The sequence below is a fragment of the Cebus imitator genome, unplaced genomic scaffold (assembly GCF_001604975.1).
Source record: "Cebus imitator isolate Cc_AM_T3 unplaced genomic scaffold, Cebus_imitator-1.0 Scaffold289, whole genome shotgun sequence".
Taxonomy (NCBI): domain Eukaryota; kingdom Metazoa; phylum Chordata; class Mammalia; order Primates; family Cebidae; genus Cebus; species Cebus imitator.
The window spans coordinates 41,751-57,358 of NW_016107604.1; the positions used below are offsets into that span (position 1 = coordinate 41,751).

The 15,608-nt window shown below is 40.2% G+C and overlaps 1 pseudogene; it reads right to left on the reverse strand.

Moving 5' to 3' along the window:
• LOC108285079 overlaps positions 1–14,689 on the reverse strand; it is a 30,421-nt pseudogene extending 15,732 nt beyond the window's left edge.
• Positions 14,690–15,608: the final 919 nt, after the last annotated feature.

A 15,608-nucleotide genomic window follows, 5' to 3' on the forward strand; every position in this document is an offset into this window, starting at 1 on the left:
AGGGCATTGAGTCTGACAGGATTAAGGACCAGTTTCTCAAGAAATCTTACTCCAGTGCATCCCATCGACTCCATGAGAATCCAGTTCACTTCTGCAGTAGCCTCTTTCTCACTTTGCCCTCAGGGAAGTCTTATAAATCCAATTCCAGTTGAACCTCTGAAGCCCCCAAATTCCAGAGGATACAGCCATCCAGGTGGTTTTCTTAAATTACTCTAACTTGACTTAAAGGAAAAGGAACAAGATGGGAAACATCACAGTATCTTTAGAGAACAAGTATTGCAACAACTTGTTCTCTAAAGAAACAGTCCTCATCAACTCAATTTCTCTGTTAATCTTGTATGTCCTGTGCGTATAATGATCTGAGGGGAGCAAAGCAACTTGTGTCACCTTGTGTGCAAGTCTTCCATAAATTTTCTGGAGCCTTACTTTAGAATTTGACACAGTCGGGGTCTCTGTTACAACCTTGAGGCAGGATGGAGACCATTTTAAAATTTGAGAAGATGAGGACTCCCCCAGGAATAAGTATGAGTACTGGGAAAATGTCACTCTTTAACTGCCAAATGTTAACTTTCTGGCGTTGATATTGCAGTATGATTATGTAAGATGTTACCACCGAGGGAAGCTGAACAAAAGGAATACAGGAATCTGTACTTTTTTTTAGAAGGTTCTTGTGAATCTATATAATTTTAAATTAAAAAGTTAATAATATGCTAATTTGATTCTTACATGTGTATTATTAAATCTCATCATGAGAGTGACATCAGCACCACGGCACAGTAAGAAGCTCCAGGTCCTTGTCCTCCAATGGAATCATTAAATAAACAACCAGAAACTGACTAAAATGACTTTGTAGGGGTTCTGGAAATCACTCAAAGATCTACAGCAGCCAAGCAAATATCCAATTTTTTAAAAACTCAAATTACAATTGGTAGAAAATTGTGTAACATTTTTTACTTGTCCTTGCCCCACCTTCTCCCTAGCATAATTCCCAAATTTGAGGCAATGCATAAATATACAAACACAAGAAGCTCCGTGAACTCAGATACCCACAGCAAGGCACATTATAATCAAACTGTCAAAAGACAAACAGAGAACCTTGAAAGCAGTGACAGAAGCAACTCATCATATACAAAGAATCCTTAATAAAATAATTTCTCAGAAGAAACCATGTAAGACAGAAAGCAGTAGGATGGTACATTTAAGGGGATAAAGGGAAAAAAACCTGTCAACCAAGAATTCTACATATGGTAAAACTGGCATTCAAAAATTACAGAAAAAATTAGGAAATTCTCAGATAAACAAAAGCTGAAGGCGTTTACTATCATGACATGACATGCTACTCATTTTAAAGAGGTAAAAATTATTATGAGAAAGTACTTGTGTATAAACAATTATATACCAATAAGTTGGCAAACTAGATGAAATGGACAAATTTCTAGAAATGAGCAACCTACCAAGACAGAATCATGAAGAAATGGAAAATTTGAACAGATCTATGACTTCCTGATTTCAAAACTTAAAACAAAATTACAGTAATCAGAACAGTGGGGTATTGCCATAAAGACAGACATACAGATCAATAAAATAGAGTAGAGAGCCCCAAAATAAGCTTGTATATAATCAAACGCTTTTTGCCAATGCTGCCAAGACCATTCGAAGGGGGAAAGAAGAGTCTTCATTCTTTTCCATATGCATATACAGTTTTCCCCACAGTTTGTTGAAAAGACAGTTGGGAAAACTGTATATGCATATAGAAAAGAATGAATTTAGAATTTTGCCTTATACCAGTCACAAAAATTAACTCAAAATGTATCAAAGACCCAAACATAAGAGCTAAAACTGAAATCTACTAAAGTCTTAAAATAAAACATAAGGGAATACCTTCAATGACAACGGATTTGGCAATTGTTTCTTGAATGTGACACCAAAAGCAGAGGCAACAACAACAAAAAAATAAATTGAATTACATTAAAATTAAAAACATATGTGCACCAAAGGGCACTATCAACAGAATGAAAAGGCAACCCGTGAAATGACAGAATATTTGCAAATAATATATATGATAAAAGGTTAATGTCGAGAAGACATAAAAAAAAACTCCTACATCTAAAGAACAAAAGAAAAATCAAACAACCCAATTTAAAACTAGAGAAATGAATTGAATCGATATTTCTCCAAAGAAGAAGTAGAAATACAAAAAGCACATGAAAATATTCCCAACATCACTAATTATAAGAGAAACGCAAATCAAAACCACAACAAAATACCACCTCACACCCATTAGAAAGGCTGTTATACAAAAATCAAATAACAAGTGTTGCTGGGATGTAGAGAAATCAGAACTCTTGTCCATTACTGGTGGGAATGTAAAATGGTGCAGCCACTAGAGAAAACAGTATGGTGGTTCCTCAAGAAATTAAAAAATAGAATTACCATATATTATCCAGCAACTCATCTCTTGAATATACATCCAAAAGAATTGACAGCAAGTGGTGAGTTTCATGTTTTATATATATTTTTGAAAAATATTATTTTATCTTTTAACTTTTATTTTAGGTCCAGGGAAACATGTGCAGGTTTGTCATACAGGTAAATTGAGCGTCACGGGGGTTTGGCGTACAAATTATTTTGTCATCCAGGTAATAAGCATAGTATCCAGTAAGAAGTTTTTCAATCCCCACCCTCCTCCCTCTATTCACTCTCAAGTAGGCCCCAGTGTCTGTTGCTCCCTTCTTTGTGCCCCTGTGTATTCAGTGTTTAGCTCCCACTTATAAGCCAGAACATTCTGTATTTGGTTTTCTCTTTCTGAATTAGTTCACGTAGGATAATGGCCTCCAGATCCATCTATGTGCTGCAAAGTACATGATGTTCTTTTTCACGGCTGTGCATTTGAGAGGAAGATGAATTCTGCTATTTCAAATAATTTTTGATGTGTCTTAATTGCATTGTTTGCTCAAAAGTCATTCAGGAGCAGGTTCCTTAATTTCTAAATAATTGTATGGTTTTGAGCAATCTTCTCAGAACTGATTTCTGTTTTTATTGCACTGCGGTCTAAGAGTGTGGTTTGTATGATTTTGGTTTTTTGCACTTGCCAAGCACTGTTTCATGGCTGATTATGTGGTTGATTTTAGAGTATGTGCCACGTGCAGATGAGATGAATGTATATTCTGTTGTTTTAGGATGGAGAGCTCTGAAGATGTCTGTTATTCCATTTGGTTAAGTGTTGAGTTCAGGTCCTAAATATCTTCATCAGTTTTCTGCCTCAATGAACTGTCTAATATGGTCAGTGGGTCATTGAAATCTCCCACTATTATGACGTGGTTATCTAAGTCTCTTCAGAGGTTTCTAAGAACTTGCTTTATGGATGTGGGTGCTCCTGTGATGGGTGCATATGTATCTAGGATAAGTCTTCATGTTAAATTGAACCCTTTACCATTACATAATGCCCATCTTTGTCTTTTTTGATAATTGGTGGTTTAAGGTCTGTTTTAAAGTCTGTTTTGTCTGAAATTAGAATAGCAATCCCTCCTTTTTTCTATTTTCCATTTGCTGGGTAGATGTTTCTCCATTCCTGTACTTTGAGCCTATGGGTGGCATTGCATGTGAGATGGGTCTCTTGAAGACAGCCTACAGTTGGGTCTTGCTTCTTTATCCAACTTGCCACTCTGCCTTTTAACTGCGGCATTTAGCCCATTTGTATTCAAAATTAATACTGATACATGTGGATGTGTTCCTGTCATAATGTTGTTAACTGGTTGTTGTACAGACTTGCTTGTGTGGTTGCTTTATAGTGTCAATGGTCTATGTACTTAAGTGTGTTTTTGTAGTGGCTGGTAATGGTCTCTCCTCTCCATAGTTAGCATTCCCTTTAGGACCTTTCTTGAAAGGCAGGTCTGGTGGTAAAGCTTGTCTGAAAATGATCTTATTCTCCTTTACGAAGCTTATTTTGGCTGGATATGAACTTCTTGGTCGGAATTTCTTTTCTATAAGAATGCTGGTGGCTGGGCACAGTGGCTCATGCCTGTATTCCCAGCACTTTGGGATCCCGAGGTGGGTAAATCATGAGGTCAGGAGTTTAAGACCAGCCTGGCCAACATGGTGAAACCCAGTCTCTACTAAAAATACAAAAAATTAGCTGGGCATGGTGGCAGGCACCTGTAATTTCAGCTACTTGGGAGGTTGAGGCAGGAGAATCACTTGAATCCAGGAGACAGAGGTTGCAGTGAGCCAAGATTACGCCACTGCACTCCAGCCCAGGCAGCAGTATGAGACTACGCCTCAAAAAAAAAAAAAGAATGCTGAATATAGGCCCCCAATCTCTTCTGGCTTGTAGGGTTTCTGCTAAGAGGTCCACTGTTAGCCCAATACAGTTCCCTTTGTAGATAACCTGTCCCTTCTCTCTAGCTGCCTTTAATATTTTTTCTTTCGTGTCATCTTTGGAGAATATGATGACTATATGTCTTGGGGATGATTGTCTTATATCTCACAGGGGTTTTCTGCATTTTCTGAATTTGAATGTTGGCCTGTCTAGACAGATTGAGAAAATTTTCGTAGATGATATCTTCAAGTATGTTTTCCAAGTTTTTGCTTTCTCTCCCTCTCTTTCAGGGATGTCAATGAGCCACAGATTTGGTCTCTTTACATAATCCCATATTTCTCAGAGGTTTTGTTCAATCTTCTTTATTATTATATTTCTTTATTTTTGTCTGACTGAGTTAATTCAGAGAACTGGTGTTTGGGCTCTGAGATTCTTTCCTCGGCTGGTCTATTCTGCTGTTAACACTTGCAATAGTATTATGAATTTTTTTTTTTTTTTAAAGATGGGGTTTCACCATATTGGTCAGACTGGTCTCAAACTCCTGACCTCAGGTGATCCACCCACCTCGGCCTACCAAAGTGCTGGGATTACAGGCATGAGTCACCGTGCCTGGTTTGTTTTTTTTTTTAATTATTTTTAGAGATGGGGTTTCACCATGTTGGCCAGGCTGGTTTTGAACTCCTGACCTCAAGTGATCAGCTCACCTCGGCCTCCTGGGATTACAGGCATGAGCCACCACGCCCGGCCGTATTATGAAATTTTTGAAGTTTTTCTGCTCTATCACATCAATTTGGTTCTTTCTTAAAATGGTCATTTCATCTTTCAGCTCCTGTATTGTTTTACTGTATTCCTTAGATTCCTTGGGCTGGGTTTCAACTTTCTGCTGACTGTTGATGATCTTCCTTCCTATTCAATATTCTGAATTCTGTCTGTCATTTCAGTCATATCAGCCTCGTTAAGAGCCATTGCTGGGGGGCTAGTGTGATCATTTGAAGGTAGGAAGACACTCTGAATTTTTGAGCTGCCAGAGTTCTTTCGCTGGTCCTTTCTCATCTGTGTGTACATTCACATGGGTGGCAGCAGTGGCATGACGGAGGTGGGGTTGCCAATGTTTGTGTGTGCGTTTGTATGTAATTTGTGCTGGTGGTGATGGTTTGATGGGATGCCTCTGTGTCAGCAGGCAGGGGGACATTGTGGTGTGCTTGCACTGGCAGCAGTGGCGCAGAGAAGTACATGCTGGCAAAGTGGTAGTGGGATGCCATGGGGGAGTGCATGCTGGCAAAGTGCTGGGGGGAGGCTGAGGTGCAGGAAGCCCGTATGTGGGCTGGTGCATGTCAGTGGGGGCTGGTCTGTTGGAGCTCTCCAATGGTCAGGCATGGTATTCCAGCAAAGAAGCTAGAATGAGGGCACCTGGGAAGCACTCTGATTTAGCATATGGCTGCAAGTGGGTGTGGCCAGGCTGGGGTCCCAGGAGAGGCCAGCAGACAATGGGGCACTCAGATGGGACTGGCCTTGTCCCACGGGCAAGACCACCCAGGCCCATCCAGGTCTGACAGTCACCCTAAGGCTAAAGTCTCCTAGAGGAACATGGAGAAACTTGGGGAGAGGGTGTTCCTGGCCATGATCCACTGTAGATGTTTCTGCACCAAATCCTCTGGGCTCCACACAGGCTGGAGTCCTGCCCCTACCACCTCTCTAAGCAGCTCTTCCTGTAAGCTTATGTGTCTGTGTGGCTTGTGGGGTTTTCTGCTGCTAGAATCTGGAAGTCGTCCATGGCAAAAGAGAGCCATTTCCCACCTGTTCAACTGACTCTTCCCCAGGGGTCACTGGGACCCAGGAAAGAGTTCTGGTACTTAGCAGCAATGTGCAGCCTTCCCAGCTTCCTCCCGCTTCAGGCCAACATCTGCGAACTTCTTTTGTCTCTCAATGCCTTCCCCCTGAATATCTGCTCAGCGTGTGTGTCAGTGTTCCTGATGTCCTGGTCTCTCGCTGGGAGATGTTCCTCCTGGACGTGACTAGTTGGCCATCTTGGCTCCTCCTTCCTTTATTTTATCACAATTTTTAAAAAATCATCAGGCCGGGCATGGTGGCTCACTCCTGTAATCCCAACACTTTGGGAGGCCAAAACAGGTGGATCACCTGAGGTAGGAAGTTCGAGACCAGCCTGACCAACATGGAGAAACCCCATCTCTACTAAAAACACAAAATTAGCCGGGTATGGTGGTGGGCGCCTGTAATCTCAGCTACTCGGGAGGCTGAGGCAGGAGAATTGCTTGAACCCGGAAGGTGGAGGTTGCCGTGAGCCAAGATCACACCACTGCACTCCAGCCTGGGCAACAAGAGTGAAACTCCATCTCAAAACAAACAAACAAAGAAAAAACAAATAAACAAACAAAACCTCATCAATAATTTCAGTAATTTTTTAGGACTTAAAATATTGGGCAAGGGGATTATATAATTACTGGTATAGTTTAGACTTGCTGGCTCGTAGTAATAATAAAAATAGGATTGTCGTAGTTGGTTTCATTGTTTTTGTATTCTCAACAGACAATACACTCTGTTACTGCTTGCATCCAGAGCACGTTGCTTTCCACCACCCGACCCTCCATACATCACTACTGTTCAGTAGAGTCACTTATAGATGAAAGAAGGTGTCCCGAAGGTACATTAAAGTATGACTCCCCATGGATTAGGGATTCTCAACCATTATATTTGAGAAGCTACCTTTTTATTTTATAAATTCACCCAACGAAGTCCTTTGGTCAAGGATTCTTCATGCCTCTGAAGTACCTTGCCGATCATGAATAGACAAGGCCCATTCTCTTGTGGAGTCTGCGTGCTTGTGTGGGGGAGAAGCAAACTTTTTAGATCACCAGACTAGTAGTGGGGCAGGGAGCAAAGGGGGATAAAGAAATGTATGGAAACTCTTAAGGAGGAACCATGCTGGTGGGCTCCTCCTACATTCCTTTACATTTAGAAGAGTCATAGATAGTCATGAATATCCATCAGATACCATTCTATCTTTGGTAGGGTTGAGAGATGGATAGATTTATCACAAAGTAGTAGATCGGGGGGCCTTCCTCAGATTTTTTACCAGTTTCAAATAGATATTAAGGTACTGAATTCAAATCAAAGCTCCATATTCGCCCCACGCCACTGATGTTTTAATATTTCTGTTTACCTTTTGGCATTTACAGCCTGTTAATCTTTTTGTGGGTTGCATTAGTGAACAGATCCATGTCAAAACCAAAATGAACAGTGGCTTCCCATCTCAGAGTAAAAGCATATAAGGCTCTATACCATCTGCACCCCTTTCCACCAACACACAGCTTACACACATGGACACATACACACAAAATACAACTCTTTCCCATCAACTCTCTCCCCCTCTTACTTCTGCTCTTAGTAGGTACATTGCCTAATGTGCCACTCCTTGAACTTACCAGGCATAATCTTGCCTCAGAGCCTTTGCACTAACTGCTCCCTCTGTCTAGAACACTCTTCTTCCAGATGTCCAAATGGATCACTTCTAATTTTTGCTGAAATGTCACCTCAAAGAGGTCAATTCATTAAAGTTAAAGCTCCCCTCCCCCACCCCACACACGTACTTCCTACTCTCTTCCCTGCTTAATTTACCTCCATAGCGTGTATCATCATCTAATAAACGATTTTCCTCCCCTCACTACAATGTAAGCTCCATGAAGGCAGGAATTTTTGTCTATTTTGTTTACTGCCATGTCTCTACCATAGAGACCCTACCTGACCAATGAAAAGGTACTCATTAAATATCTGTTGAATGAATAAATAGACAGGAAAAGAAAAGGAAAGAAGAAAAGAGAAGAAAAAAAATTCAGAAGATATTCCAGATTCAAGAAGATACAGCCAAATAGTGGGCAACACACCAGTTTTCTTCCTGCTCTCATTTTTGCTTCCTCTGATGGGCTAGGTAAGGAAGATGAGAATAAATAAGACATTTGTAAGAGCACTTAAAAATTCCAAAGTACTTTTTTTTTTTCTTTTTTGAAATGGAGTCTCACTCTGTCACCCAGGCTGGAGACCAGTTGTGCGATCTCGGCTCACTGCAGCCTCTGCTTCCCAGGTCAAGCCATTCTCCTGCCTCAGCCTCCGAGTAGCTGGGATTACAGGTGCCCAACACCATGCCTGGCTGCCTTTTGTATTTTTAGTAGAGATGGGTTTTCACCATGTTGGCCAGGCTGGTCTCAAACTCCTGACCCTAAATAATCTGCCCGCCTCGGCCTCCCAAAGTGCTGGGATTACAGGCGTGAGCCACTGTGCCCAGCCCAAAGTGCTTTTATATACAATGTCTGGTTTGATCAAAATATTGGACTACATTGCTGGAGACGAGGTCTACTCGTAGAATGTGACAATTTTACGGCTGCATTTTATTTCTTACTTAAACAAATCAAATTCCTACAAGAAACAACCATTTACTTACCAGAGAGCCAAGACCTTCCACTTATTTTAAGAAGTCTGCATTCCTCACTGTTTTCTATTTAGTCCTGCCTTTATGCGTTTACTAGTGCTGTTCCTCTCATAAGAAAGGCTTTCCCTGTCTAGCTACCTAAACGCTGTGCATTCTTCAAGGTCCATGTTGACAGGGTGGAAGAGGAGCAACATGCTAGCATGCATTAATAAATGAATTATATTATTCTTCAATTACAAATTTCACCTCCATAACCTGCCTTTTTTTTTTTTTTCAGATGGAGTCTCACTCTCTTGCCCAGGCTGGAGTGCAGTGGCGCGATCTCAGCTCACTGCAACCTCTGCCTCCTGTGTTCAAGTGATTCTCCTGCCTCAGTCTCCCAAGTAGCTGGGATTACAGGCATGCACCACCATGCCCAACTAATTTTTGTATTTTTAGTAGAGACAGGGTTTCACCATGTTGGCCAGGCTGGTCTCAAACTCCTGACCTTATTATCCACAAACCTCGGCCTCCCAAAGTGCTGGAATTACAGGTGTGAGCCACCGCGCCCATCATAACCTACTTCTTGTAAAGTGAAGAGAACTTTTAAATATAGCATTCACTGAGAGGGAAATGATTTGTCAGCTCTGTTTTCCCAGTGCCTAGTGGTTTCACCATGAACCATTCCTGGCACATGGTGGGTACTCAATTAATATTTGATACTTGAATAAGGGAATGATTCTGAGTCTCTGTGTAGCCAGAATTCAGCTTAATTATACTTTGAACCACTAAGAAATGAGATTGCATCGGAGCTTATACACTGAGTTAGAAAGCCAGCACCATTCTATGACAAGGCATATTTTCATCTTTCCATATCCTCTCAACATACAGCCTCCTAATTGCCTTCTGCACTACCCCACAGTATGCGCATAACGCCATGCAATGGGCTTCCTTTGTGCAGACCTCCTTTATGCGTAACCATGGCAATGCTGTCTACTTCATACTTGAAGTGTCTAGAGGACTATGGCTGTGAATGTTAACTCACTGAATGATGACTTAATGACTTGCTTTGCATGCAGGAGGGCCCAGTACATTTTGGATTTTTTTAATCATCATAATCAGAAGACTTCCTCTGTTTCTTCCATGAAGTAAAACACCTATTTACCAAATAGGCCAGAATAAAAATTCTAGACTCCCAAAACTGACATATCAAGACAATTTCTGGCTCTGAAATCTGAGAATGAAAGACTCCGGGATTGTCCTCAGAGCTTCTATTAGAATCTGAAATCTAGACATTGCCAATGGAATTCCTGTCACCATTTTGCACAGAAGGAATCATGTTGTGGCAATGTTAAAAGTACAGAGGATACAAATGTAATGCATCCTGCACATTTTGTCTCTTGCAGGTTCTAGCTATGACATGTGGCCAAGCTCTCCATGCAAGAAGGCATATTTCCCTCCAGGGTTTGCATTTATTTTTTATGTGAATATTTGGATGCTGCCAGAATCCCATCCATATGCCACTAATCTGATCAATTTTAAGCCAACTCTTCCTTTACTGTTAATTGGAAATACGGAGTATGCTGAAATACCAAATAAGGCAAGCTGTCTTTTAAAACACACACACACACAGCCACATATTTCCATATTCTGACAAACTATACAATACTTTGAAATCAAACCCACATCTCACTTTTGATCTGTTCATGATTATGTCATGTAAACACTTTGTGAGAAATTCATAGATACCTTGTGTTAAAAATAACTCAAATTTCAATTGCATTTTAATTAGTTTCGATATAAACCTATAGCAGGTAAATTTTCATAAAAGTTTTCATAATTTCCTTTAGGAATAATGTACAGAATGTGGAAGTAGTCTAAAACTCAAATCAAGAACAAAACTAGTATGTTTTAGAAGTAATAAAAAGTAATAAAAATAACTTTTAAAAGTAATAAAAAGAAGTCCAAGTTAAGGAAAGTTGATACATTATTCTAAACTTACAGCACTTCAAAGAAAAGTGAAATAGAATTTGGTTCATTGCTGTGTCAGTCTTAATTTTTACTTGGAATAGCATATGTGTTGCAATTTCAGCATTATATAGAATCTAAATTCTTCAAGGCAGAATTTCTCTTTTTTTTGCTATATAACTTACCATCTTTAAAACATTGTGTATATTTATGATTCTTTGTATATATGGTTCTAGAAATGATTCATACTTTAAAATGTTTCTTAATTTTGTTTCTTATTCATTGAGAATATTTAAAAGAATAATAATATGGCATATCACATTTGGCTTCAAAAATAGAGATTTTCATGGACAAAGACATTCTAGCTCACTGCTGGGTTACCAGAACAAACAAATAAGAAGTACAAATAGGTGACTTATTCACTGCTTTAAAAATAAGTGATTTTCCATTATAAGATGAAGTGTCAAAAAATAATGAAGGGATAACATCAGTGAAAATTTGGGAGTAAGGAACTCTGAAATTTTGCTCCTCCATAAAAGCAATGCGAAAACTAACCAAAATTGTTAAAATCAACTTTTTCAGTACTCTGGAAACTAAGCAACGGTTTTAGCAACATGGGAAGTGTTTAGTCAAGAAAAACAGCTGCATCTCAGTAAGAACAGTAAGCTTTGTGGCATTTACACTTACACTAGTCCTATCCTCTGTTTCCAAGCTCCGCACCACCATGAAAAATAACAGCCTGCCTTCCCAGTACTAAAGAAAGCAGAGCAGAGCTAGAGATCTTTCAAAGCTTCACTCAAAAACAGGAGTCGGCCGGGCACGGTGGCTCAAGCCTGTAATCCCAGCACTTTGGGAGGCCGAGGCGGGTGGATCATAAGGTCAAGAGATCGAGACCATCCTGGTCAACATGGTGGAACCCCGTCTCTACTAAAAATACAAAACACATTACCTGGGCATGGTGGCGCGTGCCTGTAATCCCAGCTACACAGGACGCTGAGGCAGGAGAATTGCCTGAACCCAGGAGGCGGAGGTTGCGGTGAGCTGAGATCGCGCCATTGCACTTCAGCCTGGGTAACAAGAGCGAAACTCCGTCAAAAAAAAAAAAAAAAAAAAACAGGAGTCACTACCAAATGGCTCCTTGGAAGATACCATTTGAAAGGCTTGTCATCATTAGAGCGCACTGAAACTCTCCTAATGCTAAACATTTCTACCCGAATGGTGGAGGGGCATTTCTTAAATGTTTTAACATCACAGTTGCCTGAAGTGATGGATAGCAGTTAAGGCAAACAATAAACTAGCCAGAAAGCTTAAAAGAAAAAGCTGAGGAATGAGATGTTTGTAGGGGGTTTGAAAAGTTTCAATATATTTTTGGGAATCTAAAAGGTCACAAATGTGTGTAGGGCTTTTCAGTGGCTCAGGAGAGACTTACAAAAACTGTAATCATTCGTCCCTGTCTGAACATAAGGTTCTGTCCAAGCAGGAAGTGAAGGCTAAGACAGAATTGTAAACTGATTGGTAGAGTATAGAAGGCATGCCCCAGCACACACACATACAGAGCCCCTATGACTGGTAGACTTCAAGACTTATTGGTTCTAGGCATTTAAGAAAAATGCTGTCTAATCACTATCTGACCACTAAGCTAAGTAAGTGGAGACTTTAGTGGCCACACATACAAAGATAAAGAATGTACAACATTACTTCATAAAAGCAATTAAACAGCCACTTACGGCAGCAACAAGAAGCCCTAGGAGGGTAAGGGACTGATTTTCAGAGTTGTAACATTGTATTATTTGAAATGCCCAGTTTTCAACAAAAAATTAGAAGATGTACAAAGAAACAAGGAAGTATGACCCATACACAGGAAAATAAGCAATCAGTAGAAGCTGCCACTGAGGAAATCAAGACATTGGACTTACTAGGTAGACTTTAAAATGGCTACTTTTAATATTTTCAAAGAGCTAAAGGAAAACATGCCTGAAGAACTAAAGGAAAACATGAGAAAGATATCTCACCAAATAGAAAATAAAAAGAGACAGGAGTAATAAAAAGAAACCAGATAGCAATTCTAACTGAACTTACAAAATTCATTTACTGAATTATGAAAGTATTGTAATTTTACTAAAATTACAATAACAGGAAATAATCACTAGGGGAACTAACAGCAGATTTGAGCAGGCAGAAGAAACAAAGAACATAAAGTGAGATTACATTATCCTTAGCAAACTAATGCAGAAACAGAAAACCAAATAACGCGTGTTCTGACTTATAAGTGGAAACTGAATGATGAGAACACATGGACACATGCGGAGAAACAACACACACTGAGGCCTGTTGGAGGGTTGGGGATGGGGGAGGGAGAGCATCAGGAAGAGTAGCTAATGGATGCTGGGATTAGTACCTGGGTGACGGGCTGATCTGTGCATCAAATCACCATGGCACACGTTTACCTATGTAACAAACCTGCACATCCTGCACATGTACCCCAGAAGTGAAAAGTTGGATATTAAAAAAAGAAAGAGCTCAATAAAGATGATCTATTCTGAGGTATGGTAATAAAAAAAGAATGAGGAAAAATGAGCAGAGTCTCAGAGGTCTGCCCTATGATGTGGGATACTATGAGGCATACCGATACATGCACAATGGGAGGGCCAGGAGGAAAGAAGAAAGAGAAAGAAATGGAAACATATTTGAGCAAATAATGGCCCCAAACTTTTCAAATTGGTTTTAAAACATTAATCTGTGCATCCAAGAAGCCAACAAACTTCAAGTGGGATAAGTTCAAAGAGACCCACACCTACAAACGTTATAATTAAAGTACTGAAAGCCAGAGAAAAGAGAGAATCTTGAAAGGAGCAAGAGAGCAACCACTCATCACATACAAGTGATCCTCAGTAAGAGGAACTCATCAGAAACCACAGAGGCCACAAAGCACAGAGGCCACAGGGATGACATATTCATAGCACTGAAAGAAAAATTATAAACCAAAATTCCTATTTGTAGCAAAACCATCATTTAAAAATGTAGGAGTAATTAAGACAGTCCCAGATAAACAAAAACTGAGAGAGTTTGCCACTAGCAAACCTGCACTAAAGAAATGCTGGCCGGGCACGTAGCTCACTCCTGTAATCCCGGCACTTTGGGTGGCTGAGGTGGGAGGATTGCCTGAGCTCAGGAATTGGAGACCAGCTTGGGCAACATAGTGAGACCTCAGAAGAAGAAGGAGAAGGAGAAGAAGGAGAAGAGAGGAGAGAAGAAGAAGAATGAGGAGAAGGGGATGGGGAGGAGGAAGAAATGCTAAAGGAACTTCTGAAAGGACACTAGACAATACCTAGAATTTATATCTAATTTACTTGAAGAAATAAAGGCCCTGCCATTCCAGACATGCTGCTCCACTATGGAGTATGTTCTCTGGGCAGCCACTGGGAGCCCAACCACCCCTGCTGGACCTCCTAGGCCAGGCTTCGCTTCTCAGATGCTCCAAGACCTTCTAATAGTATGTTGAGGGATGAGTTGGAGTCAACTTTCAAGGCTTACTTCGCTTCTCTGGTGAGTCAGGACTATGTCAATGGCACCAATCAGGAAGAAATTCAAACTGGTATTGATCAGTGTATCCAGAAGTTTCCAGATATTGCAAGACAATTTTTTTTTTCTACAGAAAAGATTGCAATTATCTGTCCAGAAACCAAAGTAAGTTATCAAAGAGGATGTCTCAGAACTAAGGAGTGAATTACAGTGCTAAGATGCACTGGTCCAGAAGCATTTGACAAAGCTGAGGCATTTGCGGCAGGTGCCAAATGACGTCAACATGCAGCACAAAAAGCCGGCAGACGTCCCTCAGGGCTCCTTGGCCTACCTTGAGCAGGCATCTGCCAATGTCTCTGCACCTCTGAAGTCAACCTGAGCAAAGGGCAAAGGCTGTCGGCCTGCGAGAGGGCTGGTGTGCAAGGTTTGGCATACATTCCTTCTTGTGGACTTGGCATTTTGGAAGAAGTCTCAGATTCTTTTTTGTGGTGGCTGTGCTTGTTTTTCCATTTTTGTATGACTTATCATCTTTTCTTGTGTGTTTCCCGTTGTTTGTTTGATCTGAGGGAAAAATTATAACAGCCTGAGGATCAGGGAATGAAGATTTTTTATGTATGCCTTTTATGATAGATACTCCTCAGTGGTGGTGTAGAAAAATATGTAAACTTGCTCTGTTTCAAGACTTCAAACTATCTCAAGAAGAGGAACCTAATGCAACAATATTTGTAATGCTTCCAGAGCTCTCAAAATGAGAATTTTTTGTAATCAGGTCAGAAGAAGATGAAAATATTGTGGGTTAGTATGGTAATATTATAGTAGAATCCTTATGTTGACGCTGACTTTTATTTGGCATAAGTTTATATTTTGTGTGCTGTTTATTTTCTTTTTTACAGGGAGGGAGGTAGTGGGAGCTGTGATATGCTCCCATCAGCTCATAATGTTGTTATGCTCTGCAGTAATCAATCAGTTTAAGTAATGAGGCAGGCCCTGTTTTCAGCAGTGTGACAGTTGGGGCATAGGTGAGCTATGAGGGGCAAAAGCTTGCTCTGATCATTTCTATCTGTTTTGAGTTTTGTTTGCCTGTGTAAGTTTTGTTTTACATTACAGGAAGTGAGACATTTTCAATTAAGGAAGGTTGTTGCTAATGAATTTCTTGATTAAAAACCTACATAAACTGATTAAGTATTAGCCATTCTTTCAAAGGGGTTCTTGGGAAAGACATTGGGGACTATTCTATTTGGTGCTTAGTGAAAATATTTTGAGTTAATGTATGCACCAGTTATTGCCATTTCTTTATTAAATTCAAAAGTTTTTTGTCAAATAAACAGCAATTTTTTAAAAAAGAAAGAAAGAACACTAGTTAAGGTAATTACATAG